Raw genomic sequence first — 6,000 nt, 5'->3', positions numbered from 1 at the left:
TATGGGATTCATTTGGGAAATTGCCCTCCCTATCTCCTCAGATACTATGAAAGATCACTGTGCCTCTATATGTCTGTGTGTGGATATACATATATGTAAAAACATACATACAATGAATATATACACCTTTTAAACTTCCACAGTATATACTTAGTTACCTTTTAGTGAGCACCTTATAGACCAGAAACTGTGTTTTATATATATTACCTTGTAGTATTTTTATATATATTACCTTGTAGATCCTCCCCATATTCTGGCAAGGCAGGTGATAGCAACCTCCCGCCCTCTCCACTACCATCCTGCAGATGAGGGACCTGAAGCTTAGGAAGGCCAAACGATTTACTCACGCTCACAAAGAATGTGACTTGTGTATAGCAGTCAGCACTGTGCCAGGCACAACAGGACCCGGGTAGTGACCATTTCGATGGTAATTGAAACTGGGATCTGTCTTGTAATGAAGTGGGTGGTTGAGAAGGATTTGGGGAGGGAGGACCCGAGAGCAATTTCCTCCCAAAATGCTATGGGGGCTCCTACTGTGTTGATTATGGAGATTCTTCATGTGCCACGCTCTCTATAAGGGCAAAAACCATTTATCAATGTGATTATGATGTACGTAGTATTTCCAAAAGTGAAAATCTGCTAAAAGGGAGAGATATCTACTAGGAGGTGAGTATGTTAGACAGTGGACAGCAGCCAACACCACGGGGCCAAAGGTCCCATGCGACCTTCATTGGTTGGTACAGAGATGGCAATGATGAGCTATGCAAAGTAGGGAAATTCTTCCAAGGGCTCCATGTCCTCGTCAGGATGGCTTTTTCATCCAGCATTCACAAACGTTTTCATCTCTGCTCCTTGTCCTGCCTCTTCTTCCACTCCAGGCCCTAGCAAATGAACTTTGCTCTGTTCCAAGTACATGCCCCAGGCTTTCCCACTTTGGGCAGTTGCTCAAATTCTTTGCTCCATCTGGAATGCCCTTCTGTCTCTTTCTTTGCCAAATTTCTAAATATTACGGATCCTCAAGGCCTTATGCAAAGTCCTTTTTCTCTATGAAGCCTCTAACTGTTCAGCTGGAAATGGTCATAGTACATTCTCTATTTCTTTTTTGGTGGAACCTTCTTTATTTCTCCTTGCAGACATGTGTTTTCTGAAGGCTAAGCTCCTAGCTGTTTCACCTTTGTATTCTCAGTCTATAACATGTGACTTCAAATGTAATTGCCATTTACTCATTTACCAAATGAAAGAATAAATGTACAGATTCTGATAGAATGTAGCACCATTGCATATGGTGCTAGGTTGAAAGATGTTCCAGGGGTACCTGGGTGGCTTAGTCAGTTAAGCATCCGAGTCTTGATTTCAGCTCAGGTCATAATCTCCGGGTCCTGGGATGGAGCTCCACCCACTTCAGGCTCCAAGCTCAGTAGGGAATCTGCTCAAGGATTCTTTCTCTCTCTCCCTCTGTCCCCTCCCAGGTTGTGTGCTCTCTCTCTCTCTAAAATAAATAAATCAGCAGGATCCCTGGGTAGCTCAGTGGTTTGACGCCTGCCTTCGGTCCAGGGCGTGATCCTGAAGTCCCGGGATCGAGTCCCACATCGGGCTTCCCGCATGGGGCCTGCTTCTCTCTCTGCCTGTGTCTCTGACTCTCTCTTTCTCTGTGTGTGTGTCTCTAATGAATAAATAAAATCTTTAAAAAAAATAAAAATCAATCAATCTTTAAAAAAAGAAAAAAAGATGTTCCAGGAGAATTATATTTGTTCATTTACTAAGCACCTACTAGGTTCCAGTTCTTCTGCCAAGATTTATTACCAAATCCCCTCTGTTTTAGAACATATAGTCTCTAACAAACAAATATGAATAACAAAAGATCTCACAGTCTCCACGAGATACACATTAAACCAAAGTGAAAAATAAATACATTTTGTGTGTTGGCCAAAGGGGGAAGGGGTACATGCATAGAGGTTGGGATTAGGAAAAAGAGTGCCAAGGTCTGACAAAGATGTGGAAAAAAGGCATGATTTAGATGAGCTTTGGATATTGGTTGGGAATACAAGAATACAAGTGGGCACCAGTCAGAACACAACTTCATGGTATGACCCTCATGGTCACGAGGGATGTACCTCCATTCAGCCCACAAACATCTACTAAGAAAGTAGCTTGGGCTAGGGGTTGGGATTACGAATACTAAAATGGCATATTTTCGGGACACCTGGGTGGCTCAGTGGTTGAGCATCTGCTTTCGGCTCAGGGTGTGATTCCAGGTTCTGGGATCGAGTCCCACTTTGGGCGTCCTGCATGGAGCCTGCTTCTCCTTCTGCCTGTGTCTCTGTCTCTCTCTCACTGTGTCTCTCATGAATAAATAAATAAAATCTAAATAAATAAATAAATAAATAAATAAATAAATAAATAAATAATAAATAAAATGACATATTTTCTGTACCTTTAGACCTCACTGTCCAGGTGAGAGACAAGAAATGAGTGCCACAATGAGGGCTCTACTGAAGTTGGTTTGGGATGCTCTAGGGGGAGACAAGAGAACTTTTAATGTCTCTTGGTTGTAAGAGAGGTTTCCCAGAGGACTTGGCCTCCCAACAAGGTCTGAGGAAGCAGCATGATGTGAGGGTTTGAAATACAAACTCTAGAGTCAATCTGACGAGACAGAACTCAGGATCTGGGATCTGATTTCACTGTTAACCACTTGAATAACTTGAGTAACCACTGAGATTGAGGCTCAGTTTCCTCCTCTGTAAAATGGGAAAATTGTATTACCTGTACCACAGAGTTATTATGAAGATTCAGTGAGAAAATCCCCAGATTGATTTTTCATTGAAGATACAAGTGAGATGCCTCCTGGTTCGCTTGTAGATTTTGGGTTGTTTGTTTTTAGCCTTGTAGCACCAGAGGTTGGCATCCAATTAAAGGGTTGGCTGGCTAAGCAGATAACTTCTCTCTAACGAATATCAAACGAGCTAAGCGATTTTGCAAGGCAGCTAATCCCAGATTGGCAAATTGGCATTCACGCAAAATGATAGCTTATAGATATATAATGCGGCCCATAACTTGAAATAAACAGGCTAATTTTCTAGCATGTTATTGGATGATGGGGGAGGAGAGAATAAGTGTCTTTATCCAGCTATGGGGTCTCTGAATTTGGCAGATTGGTTCTGTATAGGAGGATAAGGGACTCCTGAGAGTGCTCTTACCCTGTGGCATTGTTATTAGAAAGTGGATGATTTTTTTTGCTTATATTTTTCCCTTTTTAGAGCTCACTGACATCCGATTGCAATGAATATGTCTGACTGTTTATTGCAGTTCCGACTCTGAGTTAGTGAACAGTGAGCTATTAAAGCTAAAAAGAGCTCATATGCATCTCTAATTTCTGCCCCCAGGAAACATTACTTTGATACAGACTTTATGATAGCAACTATGTAAAATTATGTCCATATAAAATAGTAGGATTGAAAGCAGTTAGAGATTATTAAAGTTGTTTCTTGAGCCAGGGAGAGTTTTCTTTTCACGTAGTAGTGATCTCCCATTGCAAATTAAACATTTCATACTTCACTGTTATGAGGAAAGAAAGAAAACAAAACAGGACAATGGAGAGACAGGACCAGAAAAGAAGGAGGGAGGAAGGACATGGGAAAAACAGCAAGAAGGGGAGACAGGTTGGGAGAGAATGCTAGAAAAAGAAGGAAGTAAAAACAGAAGAGGGGAAAAAAACTTTGTGGAAAGTGGGGTTGGACTCATGGTGGCTGTGATTTCTGAACAATGTTAAGCAAGACCAAAACATAAGGTGTCTGTTCACACGTTTCCTTCATTCACTTTGGGAATTCTGGGAGAGCATTCAGGCATTCTTTACAGTTAACTCAGTCCATCCCATTGCATATACAGATGGTCCTTGACTTCAGGTGGGGTTATGCCCCAATAAAACCAATTGTAAATGGAAAATATTGAACATGCATGTAATACACTTAACCTACCCAACATCCTGGCCCACCCTAGACATGCTCAGAACACCCACATGAGCCTACGGTTGGGCAAAACCACCGAACACAAAGTCTAGTTTATAATAAAGTGTTGACTATCTCATGTAACTGATTGAATACCATACTGGCCGTGGAAAAACAACATGGTTGTGTGGGTACAGGTATTAGTAGTTGACCCTGGTGATCGCAGGTAATTGAGAGCAACAACCCCTCCAGCAGCCCAGCATCACAACAGAGTATCATCCACACACTGCCAGTCTGGGAGAAGAACACAATTCAAAATTCCAAGTATGGTTTCTACTGAATGAGGATCTCTTATGCACCATTGTAAAGTCGAAAAGTCGCACGTAGGATTGTGGGGAGTCTGGAAGTGTCTGTACTATCTGTTCCAAACTATATAGCCTGTGATCTTCCTCTGAGTTTTTTTTGCAGTGACTAAATCTCAGCTCCCTGGGTAGAATGTGGTGTCCTCAGACAAGGTCCAGGACTGAATTTTTCAGTTGTCTTCCTCCTCCTCCTCCTTTAAAGATATTTATTTATTTATTCATGAGAGCCACAGAGAGAGAGAGGCAGAGACACAGGCAGAGGGATAAGCTTGATCCCAGGACCCTGGGATCACTACCAGAGCTGAAGGCAGATGCTCAACCACTGTGCCACCCAGGCATCCCTACTCATCTTCCTTCTTACCACCACTGCACACACACTCAGACAATAGGGGTGATGGAGAAGGCACTGAAGGTGCCTCTGTGGACACCAGTGGCCTGAGGAGAGGTGGGCAGGGACTCCGTCCTCTGTAACAGGCAAGCTACACCACTCCCAGTAACTCTGTCTTATGGCATCCAACATCCCGGGCACAGAGGGCACGTTTGGCAGATACCTTGCCATGGCTTGACTTTCCCGTTTCCTGCCAAACTATAGCCCTTATCTTCTTCAAAATGTGAAAAGCACTTTCTCTTGGAAGCTCTCCCAGATATTCATGCCTATTAATAAATTATCTAGGGGCACCTGGGTGACTCAGTCAGTTAAGTGTCTGCCTTGAGCTCAGTTCATGATCTCAGTGTCCTGGGATCGAGCCCCATATCAGCCCTCCCTGCTCAGCAGGGAGTCTGCTTCTCCTCCCTTTACTTGTGCTCTCTTGTGCTCTCTCTATCTCAAATAAATAAATAAATTTTTTTTAAAAAGAAAAGCATTTTAATACCCTTTTTATTTATTTTTTATTTTTTTTCTTTTTTTTTTTTAAAGACTTTATTTATTTATTCATGAGAGAGAGAGAGAGAGAATGGCAGAGACATAGGCAGAGAAAGAAGCGGGCTCCATGCAGGGAGCCTGATGTGGGATTCGATCACAGGTCTCCAGGATCACACCCTGGGCCGAAGGCAGGCGCTAAACCGCTGAGCCACCCAGGAATCCCTTAATACCCTTTTTAGATAATTGTTGATATTCTGATTTGCTCTTACACCAAAACTCAAAAAGTGATAGTTTCATATCTGCAGATTTTTTGTACTATCTGTACACTTGTGAGAGAATGAGAATAAAAAAGATACAAAAGAATCTTAACATTATCATGAGCATAGTTTGGACCTCATAGACCTGATAAGGGGCTGGGGTCCCACAGGGCTCCTTGGAGCCCACTTTGAGAACTGCTGGTCTGACCTGTGATACTGTTCTTTATACCAGTGATTTAGGATGGACATGTGACCCAGACAAAAGAGAAATGAAGGGAATTCTTCAATCTATTTGGGAAAGTTTTCTCAAAGATAAAAAGGGTCCCATAGGAAGACAGAGCTGTGCTGGTTCTATGGGTCATTGTCATGATTTGGGGTTTGTCTTGGCTCTGCTGCAGGAGCTGCCTGAGGGTGACAGAGCAGATATCACTGAGCCACAACTGACCACATTCAAGTTACTTTGACCCAGGACTTAGAGTTCTGTGAAATTACTTTTACGTAGGGAGGAAGAAAAGAAGGAAGGGAGGGAGGAAAGAAGGAAAGGAGGAAGGGAGGAAGGGAGGAAGGGAGGGAGG

This window comes from Canis lupus, chromosome 5 (genome assembly GCF_003254725.2).
Source record: "Canis lupus dingo isolate Sandy chromosome 5, ASM325472v2, whole genome shotgun sequence".
In the NCBI taxonomy this organism is placed as follows: Eukaryota; Metazoa; Chordata; class Mammalia; order Carnivora; family Canidae; genus Canis; species Canis lupus.
Note: the sequence above shows the minus strand (reverse complement) of the source record.